The sequence below is a fragment of the Mesoplodon densirostris genome, chromosome 1 (assembly GCF_025265405.1).
Source record: "Mesoplodon densirostris isolate mMesDen1 chromosome 1, mMesDen1 primary haplotype, whole genome shotgun sequence".
NCBI lineage: Eukaryota > Metazoa > Chordata > Mammalia > Artiodactyla > Ziphiidae > Mesoplodon > Mesoplodon densirostris.
Genome location: NC_082661.1, coordinates 79157694 through 79182352, shown reverse-complemented (window position 1 = coordinate 79182352; position 24659 = coordinate 79157694). Strand labels below are relative to the sequence as shown.

Below are 24659 nucleotides of genomic sequence, written 5' to 3'. Positions count from 1 at the left end.
GTTTAAAAGACCAATTCCATATAGCAATTGTTTAGAACAACAACAAAAACAAAAGGAGGGCAAAAAGGGTAATTGGACCTTCTAAACAAGAGAGCCACTAGCTGTACATGCTCCTCTTCCTGTGTTTTTAAAGTAAATTTTCACTTATGTACTCTTAGTCTCTTATTTTCTGCTCTGTATGACTAATGATCCAGTTATAAAAACTGGAGCAAGCTGAGCCTCAGCAAAATGTAGGATTGCTTCTAGGGGAAGCCAAATTATTGGTCCACAAAGAAGTGCTTGCTCTTTCTCCATTACTTATTTGCTGGCTTTCAAAACCCATGGACTCAATAGTGAGGATGAAGACAATTGTGGGCACAATTTTTATACAAATTGTGAAGTTTTCAAAATCTTCATTAGGCTGTAATGCCAAACATAATTTTCTCTTATCCTATTGGTTTGATATCTTCATGTTGATCTTCAGACAGCAGAGGGGCCTTTGTCTGCATAGAGATTCAGAAGAGAATTGACACTAAACAAAAGCACCTGTTGTTTCATTCTCGTAATGGCCTCAGAAGTGACCAGTTGGCTGCATTTTCCCCACCCTCCTCCTTGGGCTTTTCCCAACACTACCATCTCACACATCATTACTGGACGTAAAAGGAGAATAATTGAGGAGAAGATCAATAAATTTAAAAGCTCTTTAAGGAAAGACATAATGAATTTGGTACAGCACATATTTTTAGATCAAAGATGCCTTTGAAGTGACAAAACCCTAATCCATAAACTACTGAAGCACTTCCTTTCTCTCCCAAACGGCTTGTTGTCAAATAAAATGGAAGTTAATGAAATTATCTTTATCTGAAAATGGCCAAAAGAAGCCATCACCTAATGACAGCCTTGTCACAAACGACAATTGGGGAAACTGTCAGGAAGGCAAGGCCTAACAAGCAGAGGAGTGGGCTTGCTGTTTGCACTAATCTGGCCATGCAGCCCCACACACAATCCCAGCCAGCTTGCTGTGTGAAACAGCTAAGGCTTTGTCAGTGGTGGCAAGGACTGGAAAGAGTGCTCTTTCATGAATATGTATTACCATCCCTCGAAGCCTACAGAGACAAAACCCTTCAAAACGGAGATATAAAACACACACACACACACACACACACACACACACACACACACCACCGACCAACAAAAACCAAGAGAACCTAAGTTACGTGGTTGAGTGTAGGGAAATGCTAGTAACTAATGAAAGATCACGCATTGGAAATCGAGCCACAGGCACCTGGTTCCATGTGTTTGCAGGATCTTTATTTCCCAGCAATTGAGATGAAATCTTTAGGGGGCTTTCAATCTTTGGGAATCACGTCTATAGATTCCAAGAGGCTACACACAGTTACATGGTTTGCAAAGCACACACCTTATAATGAATTCACCTTCCCAATTCCAGATATGGTCTGAAATTCTAAATATGTGAAAATAATTTTCACATTAACTAAGTATATGTGCAGTTTTAAGAAACCAATCAAATCTCACATTGGCTTCCTATGAAAGTAGTAAAAACACTATATGGAAAATTATGATAAAGATACATTTGTCCAATATTGAGCAGAAAGACATTGTGCAGGCAAAAAGTAAAAACTGCAAGCAAGAAATTTTAAGGTGAAATGGGGAAAAGACCCACTCTGCAAGCCCTCTGTAATCCTAAAATAGTGTTTAAAAAATAGTGTTAAAATGCTTTTTAAAATTCATATTATATGTATATCCTTTTCTACAAAGATGAATTATTTCACATTCATCTCTGGACACAGATCTAGTAGGATGTTTTTGAATGACTGAACTTTGGTTTTTCTACTGACATGGCAATTTAATTTAGTTCAAATATGAGTATATATTTAAATTCACTTTTCATAGCAGCAGATGCATAGGCAGAAGAGTTAAAGGTTGTTTCTCTTTCAGTTTTTCTTCTGATATGATAAAGTTTGGTTTCCCACTGTGCAAGAGACAAAGCTCAGTTTTGAGGGTTTTCGATATTATGCCATGTTTGCCATAGATATTTACATTTCATTAGCATATTCTACTCTACGTGAAATCCAGCATTGAATGCTCCCAGCGCACTAAAGCTAATCCTCTTTAAAGAGCTACAGGCTATATTACATGTAGCCACAGCAGCAGCCGTGCCATCGTTGCATCACTTTGAAGACGATGAACAGAGTTCTCTTGTGCGTCCCCTGTACCCAGACTCATAAACCACTGCTTTCTGTGCTGTGAAATCCTTCTGTTTTCATCAAGGAGAATTACGAGGAGGCCGAAATCCATGATACCACTCTGAAAGCTGGATTGTACTTGAAGAGACGTTATGCTGATTTCACTTTTTCCTAAGTGTCTATCCACAGTGTTTTCAACTAAGATTAAAATGAACTATATCCAAGTATTTTGGGTCCTTTGATTAGCATCAAGTGCTAACCACATCCTTCATCTAGGGAATCTGATCCTGGATAATCAGAGGAAAGAGACTCAGTGATGCCACAGGTTTTCTTTTCTTTACCCTATTTTTATAGGATAACATTAAACATTTAGATGTAGTAATTTGTAGTAGCTCACTTCTCCGAAGACAAAGATGACTTAGCTAGCATTATCTATGCAGCAGATAGATAATCCAGTATCCAATTTCAACAAAATATGACAAACTAAAAGTTGTACAACATTGCAGAAAATGTAATTTTTTAGTTAAAAACAAAGAAAAGTGAGTACATCCTTCTGATGATATTCCCTTACTAATGTTTAGATTGTACTATAAATAAAATTGATCTTGTTTCTTCTTATTTGATTATAATTAAATTGTAAAAAATGTTTTATAAATTGTAATTTTGAAAATAATTATTTGGTAAAAATTGTTATTGAAGATGTCCATTATACTGTTTAATGTTATTTTACTTAAAGTGCCAAATGGTAAATCCTCCTATGATTAAAACAGGAGACACTTTGATTTTCATACCAAATGGAAATATTTCTTTCTATGAGACTACGAGAATCTAAACCTCATCATATTGTCCCTTTTCGCCTTCACTCCCAGGAAACTCAGATTTTGTGATCAGTTCCATGCTGTCCTTCACTTAGATAATCTTGTACAAACCATCTAACCCAGACCCTTTGTTACTTGGTCCACATTCTTTACCATTGGCTTAGTAGTTCTAGACATATGAATGTGTCTCTTTATAGGTAATTTCAAATATTTTTGAACGTGTGTGCAAGTTAAAATACAATTCACAATAGTGTTCCTTATTTCCTTTCGCCATTTTCTTCACAAGCATATGCCAGAAAGTCTTTTTGTAACAATGGAAAGAACTCAGCGCTTGGAGTAAAATAGGCCTGGATTTGCTGTACACCTACTATGTGGCAGGAATTATTTGCCTGCTCTTCTGAGGTGACTGAGCCGTGAGGCAGGCAACCAATTATTTCTGTTGCTGTAGGCAACTCTGGCACTTCCAGACACCAAAGAAAACTTTGCTGTACGTTTTCTTGCTGTACCCCTTGCTTTAATCCTGGCAATACCTAAATTCAGACTAAAGCCTCATTTATAATTAGTATAATTCTCTGCTTATTCTTATATTCCAGTAATTTCCAAGGTAAAACATACTCTGAAAGATTTTATTACAGTCATCCAGACATTAGCAAATACCTTTCCTAGGTAGCGTGCCTCCTTCTGTGTCTGTACCACTTTAAAGCTGTTAAGGCACCTCTTTCTGGGTGATTTTCCTATTCTCTCTTACACTTCTTCCTGAGTGTCTGTTTAGCGTCACTTTTCCCCACACTTCTAATTTAAACAAAGGAGGAAAAGAAGTAGAGAACCGAGTATATTTAAAATTGTTCATGATATTTTACTCAAAAACTGTTGTCTTAGGAAAAAGCACTAAGTATGAATGTACTTAATAAAAAATGACATAAAATCATTTGTTAATCAAAATGATTTAAAGAATGCAAACCCTTCAGCTGTTATTCAAATATATATATTTAAATGTGTGTTACTGCTAAACATTTATAAAAATGGATAATATAGTAGGCCCCAAAGAAACTTCATAAATCAGCAAAAGGAAAAAATATTTGACCAAAATTCATAAAAGCTCTAAATTATTAACAAAACATTTAAATTTATAATTGGCTCACTTGGAAATTTCAACAGCACTCACAAGTCATCTCACTCTTATTTTCCGATACATTTTTAAACTTCAGGGATGCAACCAAAACTATACTCAAAAGAAAATACATAGCTTGATAATCTTTTATAATAAAAGTGAAGTACAAACTGTGCTTCCATCTTAAAGAAAGGGAGCAACAAACAGTCTTAGGGAAACAGGAGGGATGAATAAACATAAAATGTTTTAAAATAATTATTTATAAAGTAGTAAATAAATCAAAATGGTATTTATTTGAAAAGGTCAATAAGTTGGCTTTCAGGAAAATCTAGTGGAAGAAAAGAATAGAGAATATTTTCAGATTGAGAAACGTGGTACAAACTTTAGAAGTATAAGAGACTATACGTAAAAATCCACCTAAAAATGTGAACATTTGCATAAAGTGTATATTTTCTAGGATAATTTTGATTTACTATCAAAACTGAAAAAAAATCTAGAATATAATTAAGATGAATAATAAGTGAAAAAAGTCTCTTACTTTCAAGAAAGGTGTCAGGTTCAGATGATATCAGAGTCAATTTCCATCAAATCTTTCAGATTTATGTGATTTCCAGGATATTTAGATTACTACAGAAGACAGAAAAGTGTAAAAGACATTTCCAGTTCATTTTATGAGGCTGACATAACACTACTATTAATATCCGACCAAGACAATGAAAAAAAAGATAACTAAAGATAACTATAGTAGACACAGTTGTTGCCCACTCATATCTCCAAAATATAAACTGCCAAAAGTAAATTTAATAAGAGGTGAATCTGAGCCATAAGAGGAAAGAAAGCTTTACTGAGGTGAACAAAAGAACCAACCAAATAATATTTATGGATTCAAAGCCTTAATATTTTAAAGATGTCATCCTCTCCTAAATCATCTATACTTTTAATAAACAACCCCAATGTCCATCAGCTGATGAAACAACAAAGTGTAGCATACCCATACAACAGAATAGTATTCATCAGTAAAAAGGAACTTGCTACAACATAAACGAACCTCAGAAACATGCTAAGTAAAAGAAGCCAGACATAAAAGACCACATATTTTGTGATTCCATTTATAAGAAATTTTAAGAAAAAGCAAGTCAAGAGATATAGAAAGAGTATTAATGGAGTAGAACAAGGGCTGGGGATAGGAACAAGGATTAAATGTAAATGAGCATGAGGGATCTTATTTGGGTGATTAAAGTGTTCTAAAACTGGATTTTGGTGATATTTGCATAAGTCGGTAAATTTGCTAAGAAGAATTTAATTGTACTGTTAAATGAGTAACTTTTATGGTATGTAAATTATATCTCAATAAAGATGTTAAAAATTGTATTTAGCTAATAAGTTTCATTCATTAATTTTTGGTTATCCCTATTTACAAAAGAGGCAAATGAGGCTCAAGGAAATTAAGTAACTTGCTTGCTGTTAAAGCTTTTTGTTTTACACATCAGAATTCATACCTCAAACTGTAATTTCTGTCTGCTGTCCTCCCCTGATCGAATGCTTAAAGACATCTATCTGAATCTCATTTTACCCACTCTATTAGTGAACCTACTTTCCATTATGCAGGGTACTTCCCTATCTATCCCCACTGTATGTTGGTTACACAAATCTATATATGTGTTAAAATTATAAAATAAAGACCAAACTAAAGGTCAATTTTACTGTACGTTAAGTTAAACAATAAAATAAATAAAAATAAAGCCAATTTATTCTGGTTTCCAGAAAAAGAAAGAGAGAGCAAGAGAGAGGAAGAAAGGGAAAGGAAAAAAATCATGAAGCTGTAATGTCTTACCTTTTAAAACTGAGGTATCTAAATAGCAGAAAAAGAGTCTGACCAAGTTACACCTGGAGGAGTGGGCTTACACACCAAAAAAAAATTGCATGATTTTTTTCTGACTTATATTGATATCAAAAGAAACTAGGGGAATGTGTGTGAAAATAAATTCTAAAATGCTAGACTAAGGAAGGAAAAGGGAACAACATAGCTCCCTTGGGTCAAAATGATTAACATGGGTACATTTACCAGAGATTCTAGATTCACTGTACTGTTCATTAGGTGGGATTGGTTATCACAATTTGGTTAGAAAGTAGAAAATACATAAGACGCCTTGGTAAGACACACATGTAACTGAGGATAAGAGATAAATTCCATGAGAGTTCAGAGATCTATTAATTAACTGATGTTTCTGGGAGTCTAGAGATATGGGGTACACTGAGGTATCCCCTCCAAACTAAAAGACAATTTGCTGCACCTTGTAACCAGTTCCACAAAGAAAGAGGCACACATTTGGTGGAATTCTAGTATAAGAGAGGCAAAATAATATTACATTGGTGTTGCTCCTTCCTACTTATTGAATAAGCCATGAGGCTTCTATATTTAAGGAAGGCTCAAAGCAAATGAATATTCTTCAGCCAGTTCAGTTTAAAGAAAAAGCCACTCTTGCCACTTAGCTCTTGTGACCCAGGAAATCTAATGTGTACAACGTTCTGTAGCAGATCATTGAGCCCATGGAATTCCCAAATAACACAATAATAGTGCAGCCCCTAGAATTGACAGCAAAGCCATACCTCTTTGACAAATAACTAATGTCCTCAAGAAACTTCTCCTGTTTTTTTCTGTTGGGTTCTGGTAAAGACTGAATATCTGGTCATGGGAAATGAACTGATAATGAGACTTGTGCTGTCTCTCCCAAATTAGATGCTGTCTGACGGACCTATTGTTAAATTTGGATGGGCAGAGCAGCTCTCCATCATCAAGATGAAATGGCACATACAAGGTCACCCTCAACCACGTTCTAGAAGCACAAGAAACTTTCATGAGCAAATGGCTCCAACTCTCGTGGCCCCTAATCTTGCTGTAATGCCACCTCTTCCTGGACCCACACATATAGGGGACTACCTTATGGACAGGGACGAAACAGTTCAAGACTGATTTACTAATGGTTATGCATAATATACTGGCAATGGCCATAAATAAATTGATGCAGCATTAGAGTTTTCCACACTGTTGGCCATGAAGGACAAGTAGGAAGATAAATCTTCACAATAAGCAGAACTTTGAGAAGTACATCTAATTGTATATTTTACCTAGAAAGAAAGATCATCATAATGAAGATTTATACATAGAGCCTAAAGGTTTGTTTCAATGATGAGCAAGTTGGAAGGAACAAGACTGGATGACAAGGAGGTTTAGGGTAGAGGTACATGTATACACCTCTCAAAATAGGTTCATGCTGTGAGAATATTGTGCCTCATGTGAGTGCTCAGCAAAGGACTCTCACTACAGAGGAGACTCAATAATCAGATGGGCAGGAAGCTCAGTACTGCAAATGTCAGCTATCCTTTTTCCCCAGAAACACGACTATTCCTCAGTAGGTTCAAAAGCAAAGTGGCTGTGGTGACAGAGATGGAGGTTATCCATGGGCTCAACCACGAGAACTTGTTACCAAGGCAGATCCAGCTACCACCTCAATTGAACGCTTAAAATGCCAGCAGCAGAAACCCATGCTGAGCCCTCCATACGGCTCCAAGTGTGGGGAACAGGGTGGCGTGGCTAGCCTCCTGCTGACTGATGATACTGAAGCTCTTTCACTGTGGACTTGGTAGCAATTTTTCTCACTAGAATATGTTATGCATATAGATTTTGCTTCCCTGTTATGCTTCTATGAGCAAAACTTTCTGTGAACTTACTGAAAGCTTATTCAGCCCACAGTAATCCATATGCTATTATATCTGGCCAAGAGTGCTATGGGATTCCCACAGGATTCATTGGTTTTACCATAACCCAGGAGGAGCTGGCCTTGTAGAGAAGTGCAATAGACTGTTACAAAGACTCACAGAGCCAGCTGGAGGACATCTTATGAAGTTGGGGTACTGGCGTAGAGAAAATGGTGTATGCTCCGAATCAATAACCAATATATGGTGTGTTTCACCCAAGGACAGATCACATGGATCCAGGGATCATAGGGAAGAAGTGGGAGTAGAACTTCTCATACTATGCTTCCTCCCCTTACTGAGAGTGCATTAAGGAAGCTATAAATCTAGCCTCATAATAGTTGCAAAAAGGGGGGCTGTGGTCAATATTTATATTTTCTTGCTTTCATGGTAGTGTATATGTTCATACAGTAACCTCTTTGTTTTTTCCCCATCTCTTTTCACCTATCATTTTACCTAGGCTGTGTCGGTGGTGATGATCTTTATAGTTTAGTCCATGAATAATATATATGTAGCTTTCACAAAACTGATCAAATGTCCTCTTCTTTCTCTTATTTAACTGTCTACACAATAAATTCTTTCTAGAATTAAGTTCTAAGAATGAGTCTGCATTTCCAGATGAATTTACACACTTCACTGACTCATGAGAACAGTACAATCTAGCATGTTTCTCTTTTAAACTGGTTGTCTGGAAGCTCAGAGATTCCTATAAACTCCATTGTAATGATTCATTCACTTCAGGTTTCTAGACACTGCTTCCTTCCTTTCTTCTAAATGGTTTCTGATCAGTGCTTTTCACTTTAACTTTTCCTGCACTGGTTTATACCCACTTTTAACGGTGCATGTCACTTTGGTTCCTATTTATAAATAAACCCTGCCTTTAGCAAAGCAGTTCATGACTTCCCTTAGGAGCAGCTGAGCCACAGAACGACCTGTGCATTCAACCAGGATTTGTTGAGTGCTTACCATGTGCAGATGCAACAGTGCTACTCCTCATCACTGTGCACGGTCCTCATATCCTCGACTATCCCTATTATTTCATGTCAGATGCCCATTGTCAATTCCATGGGTAACACTTATGTGATGTGTGGCTCCTCTTATTTGGACTGTCTTTCAGAGTCTGTTTCTGACTGTTCCTCAGTCCCATCCTCTAGGTTCTGTCTTTCACCAGTGAGTGCCTTTAGACCCAAATCCACTCTTAGAAAGATCTTATAATTTCTGAATTTTCTGATAACTTCTCTATTTACCATGGCTTAGATTAACTACAACGTTTTAGAAGCTTTTAGAAGTTACCTGAAAACCAGAATTGCCTCATCCTGAGAGCTAGGGACTTTCTTCCTTTTGAAATGAATGAAGATGCCGTGACCGTATAGTGGTTAGTAGTCTGCATTGTGAAATGAATGAAGATGTGAAATACATGGAATTGGGACACAATGCAATCTCTGGAGAGATGTGTTCTCCACTGGCAATAGTCAAGCAGGATGTTGGTGTATAAGTCAGTCTCTTGAGAGTTTGGTTAGTAAAAATAAAAGGATTAGGCTGCACACAATCCACTGCTCTTTCCTCTTTTTCTATTCTTTAGGAATAATACTTGTCTAATATAGGTACAATCCCTCATGGGTAGGTGGACTATCTTCCTCTTTTTTTCCCCCTAAATTGACCTTTCCTTCTTCCTGGCTGCTTGTTCTACCCAAGCACATATATTTATTCTTTAATTCATTCAACGTTCTTATAAGTACCTACTATGTGCCAGACACAAAATGTTTAAGGATAAAGAGATGAATATGGTACTGTTTCTGGGCTCTAGAAGTACATAGTTGTGGGGAGGCTGATATGTAGACAATAATTACAGCCTCATGATAAGTGACAAGGCAGAGGCACTATAGAGGCCTAGAGATGTCCCTTCACCTGACCCACAAGCTGAGAGGCTCTTTGGGGACAGTGACCCTGCTTTATAATGCAGCAAAAAGTCATCAGTCCATCATGTTGGGTGAGTTGCTGAGCTTTTTCACAACTGAAAGAACCAACAAAACATCTCAGGCCACTGCAGGAACACGCGGTTTTGGAAAGTCACACTAATTTTCCCACAAACTCATGTAGTTGTGATCTGGGATAGTAAAACCTGTACTCCAAAGTAGAATTTTGAGGAAAAAAAATATGTTTCTCCAGAAGGTAGGGCACACAGATTATACAAAGTACTACAGAGCTCCCTTAGGAGTCCTGAATGCCCAGTGTGGTACTCTAGAAATTTCCTCCAGCCAGTGAAATGATGTCACTAAAGGATGGTAATTGGTCCCTAAAGGATTGCCTTGGGGAGGGTACAGAACAAATACTCAACAGTGGCGTAATCAAGCAAGGGAGGATATAATTACTTATACACATCAAAACATGTGGACTCTTTGGACATGTACAATGGGTTCAGATAATTAAATAGTGTTACATATGGATATTCTGAGAAGGTAACATTTCTGTACCCCTCAAGAGACTTACAAGAAATCTATTGATGTTCCCTACTTGATACTCCTTTTCTTTGTATCAGTGACTAGCAACCAGCATAAATACTCAATAAAACATTTCTACCAGAAGCAAATGCAGACTTGTCTCTCACAGCACATATGATTGAGGGTGGACTCACTTTGACAGACAGATTAATGGTCCTCTTGGAAGAAGGAACCCAGTGTGTCGGCAAAGGATGCTTTTGGCTTGTACAGCCTTTATTAATGTATCCACTTTACTTGGCCCTCCATTCAACACAACAAAAACCACTGCTTTCTTTTCTAGGTAGTCATTGCTTAATAGTCACCCGATCCAAGTTCGCCATCTGCAGGTCATACAATTTACAATTGCTTTTGAGAAGACTGCATGGGAGGATTCACATGTGCCTCCTTTTGGGGGAGTTTATACTGCTGTTGATTGATACCACAACTGATGGCTATTTACTGAATAACTACTGTCTTGTTAGATATTTCCTGGACTCTTCTTTTACATTTGTCTACACGCAGGGATTTATGTTAAAAAGGTAACAGTGAAGATGAGCTATGAAATACATGTTTTAGTGTCATGTTTCTTAACTTAAAAAAACGCAACCTTCCTTCTGGTTAACATAAAAATAACACACTTTCATTAATGCTTGTATTACAAAGCACTAATAATCCTAATCATCCCTACCATTTACTGAGCCCTTAGCTTGGTACCATTGGCCTAAGAACTTATAAACATTATCTAATTTAATACTTACAGCACATTTATGAAGTACTTTTATTCTCATTTTGTAGATGAGAAATCTGAGGTTCTAAGAGGTTACGCAGCTTAGCCAAGGACATAGAGCTAGTTAGTGAGTTGGAGATCTGTCTCACTTCAACTCTATGCTCTTGAAAAACCCACCATACTGCCCCCAAGCATTTCATTTTTCTGTTTCAAGCCTACGACGACTGCCTATGTATTTTTCAACGACTCCCCTGCCTTTGAGGTAAACATATAAATATAATATGTGTCCTCCCAGGCAGGGAGCAGGAAAGAACAACCTTTTTCCTCAATGTGCTGTACAACAGCCAAGAGTACAACCAGAAACTGCGAAGCAGTCTCTTTCATCACCAAGTTAGTCCAGTAGTATTCCAGAAGCATTCCAGAAGTCCGGGGTAAAGCTGTGACCCACTCTTCTTCTCCCTCTTCCTGGAGCTTAGGTTGGCAAGTGTGTCCTGATCATATCTGACCCTCTCCACTGACTTTAAATTTAAAGTCGTGTTCAATCAACAATGCCTAAGGTCCAACCCTCTCTCCTAAACGATCCTCAATTTGCAGTTTCTGTCATAGTTTTCTTCAGAGTTTGCCTTTTTAGAAGATCAGGAAGATTTATTTTAGGAGGTATTTTCTTTATTTTCAGTTGGATTTGAGTTTCTATTCTTTTCTGTCCCCAAAGGTGAGGTTCACTTGGGCAAAGTGGAGGCATGCCCACTTCTGGAATCCAGGAATTCTTGGATAGGCCACCGAAATAACCAGTTTGTGTGAGAAACCATAGTTCCCTGGGGACAAGAAGACTTTAAAGACTGAATTAGGGGATTCTTCGGTTTGATTTAGCTGCAAGGAACAGAACATACCCAAACTAGCTTTAACATAAAGGGGAAATTATTGGGTGGACACAGGGATATCTCATGGATGTAAGGACAGAAAATGAAGATAGTCTTCACGAGGGATTACAATCAGGACACAGAAATTTGTTGGAGGCAAAAATAATCTCTCTCTGTCTCTCTCACTCCACAGTCTGCTTCATTCATTCCACCAAGACTTAATGAAAGCCTACTATGTCAGGCACCATGCTAGGTGGTAAGAGCGCAGAGGTGAACAGAACAGACAAGGTCAGCTTTATTCCTCTCTGTATACCATCCTTATCTGATCCACTTACCCTGGTTTTACATGCCCTCCTGATTCAAGCCCTCAACAGAAACTGACTCAGTCTCAGCATCCTCAGTTCAAAGACAAAATCTTGGCATAACACACAGCTTGTTACCTCTGGTATCAGCTATCCACCCCTGGTCCAATCAGGTATAGCAACAATGACTCTGGTAGGGAGGGAGGGGGAGTCGCATGGGACAGTCTCAGCAGTCAAGGAAGAAGAGAGCAAACTGTGTGGAAATGGGATATTGGTAAGGAGGATATGACCGGTGAAGGAAATGATGATCATCTCATCTCTACTGCAAAGATTTTCAAAGATAAAAGAATGATGAAAGTTTCCATAACTTGAGAAAAGAAAAGGAAAGCGCCTCAGAAGGGCTGAAAACTCACCATGAGGTATGGAAGGGTTCCCAGACATATGGCCTATGTGGGGACACAAGTTTGAGTCTGAGTGGAAGGCTCTGAATGAAGAACGGGTTACTCAAAAGCCCTCTAACCCTGCATAAGGGGAACCTGGGTGACTTTCCTTGCGAGCGGAGAGGAGAGAGTGGGGAATTACAGATCTTAAAAACAAGGCCTTCCTTGAAAAAGTCTGAAAAAAACTTGTGGCTGCTTAGAAGTTCAAATTATCTAAGGTAAGAAGAAACATTTGTAAACCCTGGAGGCAGTCAATCTCCAATTTTAAAAGCAGCAGATGGAGAACAGTGACACTGCAGCAATAGCTTATGAAGACTGGAAAGCATCCCAAAAAATGGGGAGTGGAGTGGCTAAAAGGTGAAATATGCAATAACAAAATTTTTGTGATGGTTGCCTAAGTTTTTCAGGCATTAGGGCTAATGTGGTCTCTGGAAATAGGAATTATAATTATCAATGTAAAAATAAACTCCCCTCCGAAGTCTGGACTGCCAACTTGAATGTCTCAGGTACCTCACTTCTATACACTGACAAGATATTTCAGGTTAACTCCTTTCCTTCAAGAGAATCTTGAGAAGGTAAGATATGTCATTTGTTCAACTGCAAATTTCTAAAGAAGTGTTTAATTCTGATCAGATTTACTAGCAGACTCTATTTGGATTTGTAGTTCAATTTACCATTTTGAGAAAGTAAAAATCATGTATGGTAAAAGTTCCCAAATGAGTATAGTGTCTAAAGTTCTTTAAAACTTGCAATGAGGGCCTCCCTGGTGGCGCAGTGGTTGAGAGTCCGCCTGCTGATGCAGGGGATGCGGGTTCGTGCCCCGGTCTGGGAGGATCCCATATGCCGTGGAGCGGCTGGGCCCGTGAGCCGTGGCCGCTGGGCCTGCGCGTCAGGAGCCTGTGCTCCGCGGCGGGAGAGGCCACAGCAGTGAGAGGCCCGCGTACAGCAAAAAAACAAAAACAAAAACAAAAAACAAAAAAACTTGCGATGAAATTCAGTATATGGCAAAAGGCTGCAGATGTAAAGAACTATAGTTATTGTAATACTAACTTAGCGAGTTACAGACATTGCCTTAGGTTGTTTGGACTTAGCAGTTATTTTGTATATGAGTCATAGACTCACTTGCCATGAGGTAAGGTGTTTAGAAATTTTATTTGTTATGAAACCAGGCAGCCTACAATATCTTATTCTCATTAGCCCTCTGATTTTTTTTCTCCTAATCAGATCTGAAATCTAGAACTGTTTTCTCAGGGGATGGTCATCCTAAACAGGGGACTCTTTGCCTTTTTTCAGTTCCTTATTGGTTCCCCTTCTTCTCAATAATTAGTTAATTTGATTCAACAAGTATTTATTGAGCCCCTCTGATGTGCCAGGATAACCACAATCCTTATTCTCACCACACGATTTGGGGAGGGGCAATCCATCCTGGGCTGTGGGCATGTCTGCAAGTTCTTGCTGGATGTTAAGAATGCCAGACCAATCTCTCCTTGCCTGGGCTATATATCAGGTTTGTATTTGCCTCAACCTTGAGGGATGAGGTCATGTCTTACTCTGGGCCAAGAGTAGCCTTGCTATTAAAGCAGTGGATTCCGCAAGCTCAATGTTCCTTGGCTGCAACAGAAACCCATTAACATCCACCTGGATGGCTCAGTGTCACTCCTTTGGACTAGGAGGACATGAAGAACTGATGGCAACATGATGCTCATGCTGCTTTCTGTGCTCTGAGTAGTAAAGTCCTTTGCCTTTGACCCAAGAGTCTCATGTCTTCTGCCAGCATCCATGAACAGTAACAGGCTAACTTATTAACTCTAAGGAGAGTAAAATAAAATCCCAGACCCTGACACAATCTTAATTTCCAAGAACTTCATCACCCTTAAACACGCCTCTTGCAGAGTAAAATTCCCTAAAAGTCTGTCTAAAATAGGACAAAGGTAAAAATGTCAACTTTATTCATTACAAATTTGTTTTTATACTTTCTACATTCTCCCAAATTTGTAGCCTGCATATTACAAATTCCATGCTCTTCAAAAGTAACAATTCTTAAAAATTAAGATCTGTGGTACTTTTCTTCCAACAATGCAAGCTAAGCAAAATTTCCATGGTTTCTGCTATGTGCCAGGGTCTGCAGGGGATATAAGGATGAATGAGACATAGTCCCAGTACTTTTAGGACTCAGGGTTTAATAGAGACAGCAAACACAAATGTGTATCTCAAATACAAGACTGAGTGTGATCAGATATAGTTGAATTCTAAGCAAAGAATGGGTAAAGGATGGGGGAGAGGAGATTTAGTTCAGTTACTGTTTATTCAGAAGTCCAAACATGAGCCAAACTCTGAAGGACGGAGACACCAACAAGTGGGAAAAATGGGCGAGAGGCAGGGTATAGGAAACAAGGGAAATGGTGTGAAGAGATGCATTGCAGACAGATGGCATGAGATGGGGACACAGCAAGAGCAAAGATGCAGAAGGATCTTGCAGATCATAACAGGAACCAGCAGGTAGTCCAGGGTGCCTGGACACCCTGAGAGATGATGAGTTCAGGCCATTTCTGCTTGAAGTGCCCGTGAAACCTTGTAGAGAAATGGCGCTCTCTACAAGAGGTGGGAAATGTTAGTTAAACTGAGGAGAGAGATTAGAACAGGAGATGAATCTGGGAATCATTCACACAGGGGCAATAATTGAAGCCATTACATGAGATTAAAGGAGGCAAAGGTTGGATATGAAGAAGATATGGACTTCTAGAGAATGCCTCTATCCAGGAGTCAAATAGTGAAACAGTGGCCTGCAGAGAAGCAGCTGGAAATGTGAGAACCAGGAGAGTGTAGAGACATGATACTGTGCAACAAATTCTACAGGCAGCCCCAGGATAACAACTAGGAAGAGGCAACTAGATTGGGTGCCTGGAATGTTCTCATTGATCTTGTAAATAGACGTTTCAGAAGAGGACAGACCAGAAGAGTTGATGGATGAGTGTTAAACAAGGAAGTTTAACAGAACTATTCTGAGAAGCACTGCTGTTAAGGGAAGGAAAAAGAATATAGTCTCAAGGGAAATGAATATTTCATAAGAATTATTAGATTTGAACATGTGCATAGGCTAAGGAGAAGATGTCAGAAGGCAAAATTTTTTAAAGAGGTGAAAGAAAGGGACTATGAATAATGAGAAAAATCACAAAATAGGTAAAAAGATGTTGGTTTAAGAAGATAGAAGGAGGGCTTCCCTGGTGGTGCAGTGGTTGGGGGTCCGCCTGCCGATGCAGGGGACACGGGTTCGTGCCCCGGTGTGGGAGGATCCCACGTGCCGTGGAGCAGCTGGGCCCGTGAGCCACGGCCGCTGAGCCTGCGCATCCGGAGCCTGTGCTCCGCAGCGGGAGAAGCCACAACAGTGAGAGGCCCGCGTACCGCAAAAAAAAAAAAAAAAAAAAAAAGAAGATAGAAGGAGTAGGCTTGGATATAAGGCAGAACATTGTTTTTCTGAGGCAGAATGGAAGGAGAAATGAATGGCTAATGATTTAGAGAAAATCTGAGAGTTCACCATGGATAACCCGGTAACCTAAGTCAAATAGATGGAAATCTAGCAGGAGTGAGTTCAGCTTGAAAAGAGAGATCCTGGATTGAAACAGGTGCTGTGGAGAATTGGAAAGATAATCAATTAAGGATGAATAAAAGAATCGATAAGCATCTTTGAGAACCCAGCTATGGTTCACCTTAATGGATCTCATCAGAGTCAGCTGGGGAACCGTCTCAGCTCTGGCTTAGAGAGTTGAGCCAACCCAGGGAAGTGAATACAATGGAGGTCAAAGAAACAAAACAGAAGTCTAAGGAAGCACGGGGCATTTTACAACACTTCAAATTGGCAAAGTGTTTTATTGCTGCATATCAACTACCCAAATACTCTTTTACAATGTTATTTTCACAACTCTGTAAATTTTACCTGATCCATTTAATGTATTGTAAAAGACATAAATAATATAAATGGGTATTAAGAACTTCAGACAAGTTGTTCTTGAATCCTTTTTAAAACTTCACTGAATTTCCAGTTTGGGGGTTGAGCCTAAACTAATTTATTTAGGGCCCTGTGGTAGACTGTTTTCCATTTTTTCTCTCAACTGTAACTAATGAATTAATTGTGAGGCTTTGTGTAAAGTCTATCCTCCCCACTATAATATACATTCCAACTGGGCAGGGAATGTGCCTGTTTTGTTCTGTTCTATATCCTGGAATATTCAACACCTGGAATAATTCCTAGCACATAAGAGGTATTCAGAAATATTTGTTGTTGACATGTGGTTGCCAAGGGGGAGGGATGGAGTGGGAGTTTGTGGGTGAGCAGATGCAACCTATTATGTATAGAATGGATAGAAAACAAGGTCCTACTATCTAAACCATGACCTTCATAATTTTCATACATGTACTGACCACAATCATTTCTTCCACTACTAAGCTATATAATAATAAAAGATGAACAATCAAAGAAAAAAAGAAAACAAGGTCCTACTGTATAGCACAGGGAACTATATTCAATATCCTGTGATAAACCATAATGGAAAAGAATATATTAAAAAAAGAAGGTATATATATGTATAACTGAATCACTTTGCTGTACATCGGAACACAACATTTACACATTGTAAATCGACTATACTTCAATAAAAAAAATTTGTGGTTGTTAAATATTTATAAAAGAAGATACCGGATAAGTCTGGGCAACCTCTCTTAGTCAATTTGTCGTATGCATTGCTTACTGCATGTTTGATAAGTTCGAAATATTTCTTTTTATTTCAGGAATATCTATAATGTTCAAAGAAGATAATGCCTTTTATTGTCTCTATAAACTATTACATTCTCTGCCTACACTGTTGAAATGACAAGAAACAACATGCTTACTTTTAATTCACCCTCCAATCTCCTCCTTGCAAACTGATGTAAAATTTTCAGAGTATCTTAGTGTCGATCCTCACCAATCTTAACAGAAATTTCCACAAATTTATTACCGTATTGCATTATAAGATCATCATCAGATTTTCTGAAAATTCTGTGACAATGTTATGTCATAGTCTCTAGCTCAGAAAATGAGTTAGTTAATTAGGATGTCTGCCCGAACAAATGTTTTCGTCATTCACATCATGATCTTAACTGTCTTTCAGCAATTGAAGAGCCTGTAAATTTATTCTTTCTAACGCCTCACTGCCGCCCTCTTCTGGTGGCACATAACAGCACAGGCACATGAGATAACTTTTAACTAGATGCATATTTTTACTTAATGAAAACAAACAATGGCACTCCACAGAACAAAAAAGATACTAATAAATGACAAGACTGAGTAATGATGTGAGAAAATGGGAAACTTTTTTGAAACATTAAAATAGTGACATATTTACCTAACCAATGATCTTCTTTTAACTCCATTTCAGTAAAAATCCATTAATCTTTTTGAATTTCATTATAGAAAAAAAATTAATCCATTGTTTTATCTCTATGATGTTTTAATATAACAACAATAAAAATTACACTTGTACTATGGAGAAAGAGTTTTCTAACCAAATTAACAGTGTAAATAGCACTGCAGGGCATGTTTAAACTGCTTGAGAGAAAAAAATCTATTAAACAATATTTTAGAATGACTAAATATATGAAAGAAATACTGATAATTCAAAAGAGTATTATCTATTTATGAAATGCTCCATAGGTCCTTCACTTTCAAATAATGCAGTGGTTCTGAACATACATATCACCTGAATCCTCTGTTCACACTATTCTCTTGACTCCTACCTTATTCTCACTACACATCCTACAGTCGATGAGGTCTGCCAACTTCTCATAAATGTGGTCTCCATGCTCTCTGTCTCTCCGGTTGCTCCCTGTACTGGGTCCTCTCCAGTTCAGACCGTTAGCCTCTATACTGGTTTTCCTGCTACCTGTCTCTTCCCCCATTTCCACATTCTACTCTTCACGGACTGCCAGATAGCTTCTTAACAACAGAACTGTGTCACTTCTCTACTTAAAAATGTCTGTTGGCTTGTTGTTGCCTATAGGATGAAGTCCAAGCCTCTGATCTTGGCATGGAGAGTCCAACCTGCCATGCTCAGCAATACATACAGTGCAGCATAGCTTCTGCCATTGAGCACCTGCCCTTAGTATCCTGGAAGAACATCCCCCAGCACTTTGTTTTTGACTCTGTGGCAGAGCTTGGTCCGAGGCTCTGTCATACATCAGTTACTTAACTGTCTCCCAAAAGACTGTGACTCCTGAGAGTGGCCAGTGTCTCACTGGTTCTCTTTTGAATCTCCAGCACACAACTGGAGCTAGCTGTGTAACTAACACACAGGAGAAGCTCAGTGCAGGTTTATGAACAGATAAGTGAATGAATGAATGAATGAATGAATGCTGCTCTCCCCATCTTTAATGAAATCCTCCGTTTTCGAGTCTTAGATTATAATGCCATCCCTCTAAAGCCTTTCTTGACTCTTATCTAGCGGAATTAATTGCTATCACAGTTTTTTGTTCATGTTGCAGTTAGCTGTATATACTCCTGTCTCCTGTGCTAGGTCATAATCGCTGAAAGGCAACCTGGGAGAGTGAAAAGGGCATGAGCTGTGGACACAGACAGCCCTGAGCTTGTATTCTAGTTCTGCCACTCATTCTCTGTGTCACCTTCAACAGGTAGCTCAGCTTTTCTTTTTTTTTTTAATGTTTAATTTTTTTTATTGAAGTAGTACAGTTCATTTACAATGTTGTACCAATCTCTGCTGTACAGCAAAGTGACTCAGTTATACACATGCAGACATTCTTTTTTTAATATTCTTTTTGTTATGGTTTATCACAGGATATTGAATACAGTTAGTTCCCTGTGCTATATAGTAGGACCTTGCTGTTAAATTATTTTATTTTTTTTGGCCCCACCGTGCAGCTTGTGGGGGATCTTATCCCCTGACCAGGGATCAAACCCACACCCTCAGCAGTGAAAGCATGGAGTCCTAACCACTGGACCGTCAGGCAATTCCCAAATTATTTTATTTTTTTGGTCAGCTTTTATGAAATGAACATTATTTTCCTCATCTCTAAATGGGGCTAACACTGCTTCCCCATAGGTTTAATGCAAAGATTAAAAAAGAAAGTGAGGGAATTCCCTGGCAGTCCAGTGGTTAAGGCTCCATGCTTTCACTGCAGGGGGCACAGGTTCCATCCCTGGGTGGGGAACTAAGATCTCACATGGCTCATGACACATACTAGACTTTCAGGAAATTTTAGTATTTATTGCCTTTCCCTGAGGGTGAAGACCATATCTAATGTATATCTAGGTTTCCAGGGCTTCAAAACTACAGAGACTCAGTAATGTTTGCTGAGTAAATAAATGAATTCCAGAGTTGTATTTGGTCAAAAGTAATATAAGTATATATTTTAACAGTCTTTTAAACTAATACAATTGGTTGTCATTCCTTCCTACTCACAGTATAAATATTGCATCCTAATACTCTGAACATGTCTCAAATCAAATTTTTCTCACTTTTATGATTATAGTATTGAAAAGTATACAGATGTCACATAATTTGAGGTATAAATGTTTTCTAATCTTTCAGTTATACTTCCATTTTATATTCTCCTTTATGTAGTCACTGTACAGTATGTTCATGAAGTGTTTCAATAAAAAGAACTAATGTTTATTTTTTAATGGGATAACTATATTATAATGTTAAGAAAAAGAAGAATATAAAATAGTTCATGCAGTATGATAGCAATTATATTTTAAAAAGTCACTGAGGACCAATGATGTTTTTTCCAGAAACAACAAAAATCCACCCTAAAATTCATATAAAATCTCAAGGGACCCTAAATAATCAAAACAATCTTTAAAAAGAAGAATAAAGTTGGAGGTATCCCACTTTTAGATAAATTGGACTACATCAAAATTTAAAAAACTTCTGTGCATCAAAGGACATAATGAAGAAAGTAAAAAGGAAACCCATGGAATGGGGAAAATATTTGCAAATCATATAGCTGATAAGGAGTTAATATCCAGAATATATAAAGAATTCCTACCACCAAACAACAAAAACACAAAAAACCCAACTAAAAAGCAGTCAAAGGACTTGAACGTTTCTCCAAAGAAGATATACAAATGGCCAATAAGCATATGAAAAGAAGCTCAACATTACTAACCATTAAGGAAATGACAATTAAAATCACAGTGAGATACCACCTTACACCCACTAGGATGGCTACTATGCAAAAAAAAAATAGGAACAGAAAGTTTTGGCCATGATGTGGAGAAGTTGGAACCCTAGCACACTGTTGGTGGGAATATAAAATGGTGTAGCTGCTATGGAAAACAGTATGGTGGTTCCTCAAAAAATTAAAAATAGAGGGCTTCCCTGGTGGAGCAGTGGTTGAGAGTCCGCCTGCCGATGCAGGGGACACGGGTTCGTGCCCCGGTCCGGGAAGATCCCACATGCCATGGAGCGGCTGGGCCCGTGAGCCATGGCCGCTGAGCCTGCGCATCCGGAGCCTGTGCTCCGCAACGGGAGAGGCCACAGCAGTGAGAGGCCCGCGTACCGCAAAAAAAAAAAAAAAAAAAAAAAAATTAAAAATAGAATAATCATATGATCCAGCAATTCCACTTCCGAGTACATACTCAAAATAATTGAAAGCAGGGGCTTGAAGAGGTATCTGTACAGCATATTCATAACAGCACTATTCACAATAGCCAAAAAAAGATGGAAGCAACCTACGTGTCCATTAACAGATAAATGGATAAGCAGAATGTGGTATATACGTGCAATGGAATGTTATTCAGCCTTAAAAGGGAAATTCTGACAACTGCTTAAACATGGATGAACTTTGAGGACATTGTACTAAGTGAAATAAGCAAGTCACAAAAGGACAAATATTGCATGATTCTACTCACATGAGGTCGCTAGAGTTGTCAAATTCAGAGACAGAGAGTAGAATGGAGGTTGCCAGGGGCGGGTAGAGGGGAGAATGAAAAGTGTTTGTTTAATGGTACAGCGTTTCAGCTTTGCAAGATGCAAATAATTCTGTGGATGGATGGGAGTGATGGTAGCGCAACAACGTGAATGTAAGTTAATACCACTAAATGTGTACACGTAAAAATAGTTACAAAATTAAACTTTATGTGCATTTTACCACAATTTAAGAAAATAATTTAAAAATAATCAGAAGGAAATACACCAGAATATTGAGTCTTTGCCTCTAAGTAATATTTTTTGATTATTTTCCTCTTCTTTTCATATTTTCTATGACTACATAGAGCTATATCATTAGGAAAAAAGAATTTAATTCAAAAGTTTCACATGAAAACTTACCCCAAACCTGTGTTTATTAGATTTCAATCCACTTCTGATTTAGAACTTCCTAGTTAAGAAAAAAAAAGTTACACTCAGAGGCCTCTCTTATAATAAAAGTGTAAACACAGTAGGAAATAATCTCTACTCTTTATTTCCTGCATTATGTCATAGGCATTGTTGCATGCTTGCTGTCTGAAACATCTGGGTAAGAGAACAAAGGAAACTCATGTTCCTGTGTCCCCAGCGAGAGTGGAGAAGTTACAGCTGGTCATCGCTGTTCCTCACTTTAGATACACAAGGGGGAGGAATATCACATCAAGGAAGACCAGATCCTGTCCAGAGTGCTTGACGGGGTACAAATCTCTTTTGGTCTCCCCCTTACCTCATCCCCTTAAATAGAGGAGGAGGTTTCAAATCTCTTCTTAGACTTTTGAAGCAGTTCAACCATAAAGGAGAGAAACCTCACTATTGCAGGTCTAAACTGTCAGGGGTGGTACTATCTGATAATTTTGTTATGCAGGAAATAGAGAGCCTTTGCAGAAAAAAACCCTACTGGATATCCTGTCTCCTGAAGTTCTTAACTTTCATTCACCGACTTGAAAAAAAAATCTATTTATTACTTTTGGGGCTTGCCAGAGAGAGGGAATTCCCCTGGTTATTTATACAAAAATTTTGCTAAAAGGGTTTGCAATAATAATCACTACTTTTTCATATGTTAACAATGGCAACACAGGACTTCCCTGGTGGTCTAGTGGTTAAGACTCTGCACTTCCACTGAAGGGGGCAAGGGTTAGATCCCTGGTTGGGGAGCTAAGATCCCACATGCCTGCTGAGCAGAGCGGCCGGGGGAAAAAAAAAAAGGCAATACATTACATTTCATAACGCTTTACATTTTTCAGTCACCTTGAAAAATCTCTCAAGGGGCAGCTTAGGTACCTAGCGCCCCAGAACCACCAGTTCTGGATAAGCAGCCTCCTGTGCTTTATTGCCACTTTGGACCTTGCTTTTTCCTTCCTTGTTTAAGCTGCACAGCCCTCCTTCCCACAGCTTTGAATTTCATGTCATCACCCACTGCCCCTCATTGTTGCTGTCAACTGCCAACTCCCAGGGCATTTAATTCCTGGATCATTACTATTCTCTCCAAACCACCCCTACTCTTGGAGAATTCAACTATATAGTGATGAGGGGTTCTCAGTTCCTTGAAATCGTTTCTTCAAAGATCTTGTCCTTAACCCAACTTTAGGTATTCGTTCCCAAGGTCATACAGCCTACACTTTGTTATGACCAAATTTATTCTTCCATACCTTCAGAGAGTATTCCACTCTCTGTCCACTACCACACATCTTGTCCCTTTTGAGACTCCCAAGTCCAACAATCCTAACATTCCACTGGGACTTCTAACCCACTGATCCTATCACCTTTCCATGGACCCTCACCCCCTTTGAGGTCCTGTCTCTTCTTTTTAACCAGCTTAATTTCCATGGTCAATCATGATAATCACCATCCACATACACCTTTGACTCCCTTGTTTTTAACATTTGCATGTCAAAATCACAACTTTAGTTAAATCCAACTTTTACACAGCTGAGCAATGATGGAAAAAAAATACCTGTGCCACCTGTTCTCACTTTAAATTTCTGACTCTGAACCTGTTGGGAAAACTAATGAAGTAGTCTTTTTTTTTTTTTTTTTTTTGCGGCACGCAGGCCTCTCACTGTTGTGGCCTCTCCCGTTGCAGAGCACAGGCTCCGGACACGCAGGCTCAGCAGCCATGGCTCACAGGTGCAGCCGCTCCGCGGCATGTGGGATCTTCCCGGACCGGGGCACGAACCCGTGTCCCCTGCATCGGCAGGCGGACTCTCAACCACTGCTCCACCAGGGAAGCCCTGAAGTGGTCTTATTCAGGCTTCAGAGGCAGAAGCAGGCCTCTGCCAGACCTGTGACCCTGCCCGGACTGCGCTGCCCTTGCTTGCACACCTAACAACTGCTGCTAGCAAGTCAAGTGGTGCTTATCATAAGAAAGGGAGTGGGTCTTGGAATTTCTTGAGCCCTGGGGACCTGGCCAGTCCCCCAGGGTCTGGAAAATCTTGTGACTCACATGGTGAAATCAACAGCATTTTTTAAAGTGAATCCAGAGCTGCATTTTTGCACGCAAACTGATGATATCAATTTGCGGCCTGGAATTATAAATGGAAGCCCCCAGAACTCCAATCTGAAGTCTCACCTGTAGGGTGGATGCATGGCCCGGGACCTTTCCCAATTGGGGATCCAGATTGCTGTCACTTGAGACTTCGCAGCTGCTATTTGGATCTGGAAGTAGGTGTCAGCCCAATTCGGTGATGTATACCCTGTTACATTTCCCTAATATTCTTGTTTCTTTCCTTCTAATGATTGTATATTGAAATTGAGTTGAATCACCTTTCATTAAAGAATTGATTAAAGCTGTTTATGTGAAACAAGTGGTTATTTTGCCAGTGAATCCAAGGAACCTTAAAACCGAAAGCAGGCTTTCAGCAAAACAGAACTTCAGCAACTAATGTTGCAATCACACTGCACTTCTTGGGTCCATTCACCTTCCAATCTCTTAGTTGCCTATTTCACACTTTCTCTCCCTCCTCTCCCCTCATTCTCAGCAATCAGAAGAGGATTTCCACAGTCTCCCACCCCCCTCTAC

At 38.9% G+C, this 24659-nt stretch overlaps 1 protein-coding gene across 6 annotated transcripts in view; it reads right to left on the bottom strand.

The window, feature by feature from the left end:
* The window catches only part of ALPK1 (alpha kinase 1), a 133951-nt gene that overhangs the window by 87083 nt on the left and 22209 nt on the right, over nucleotides 1-24659 (bottom strand). For 2 of the 6 annotated variants that reach the window (XM_060104996.1, XM_060105005.1), the window contains exon 2: nucleotides 22004-22052. The exons of 3 other annotated variants lie outside the window; for them this stretch is intronic. The gene's annotated coding sequence lies outside the window, so the exon portion shown is untranslated. Of the gene's footprint in view, nucleotides 1-4653; nucleotides 4743-22003; nucleotides 22053-24659 lie in introns of all 6 variants that reach the window. One more of the 6 variants, XM_060105022.1, reaches the window with a different exon arrangement.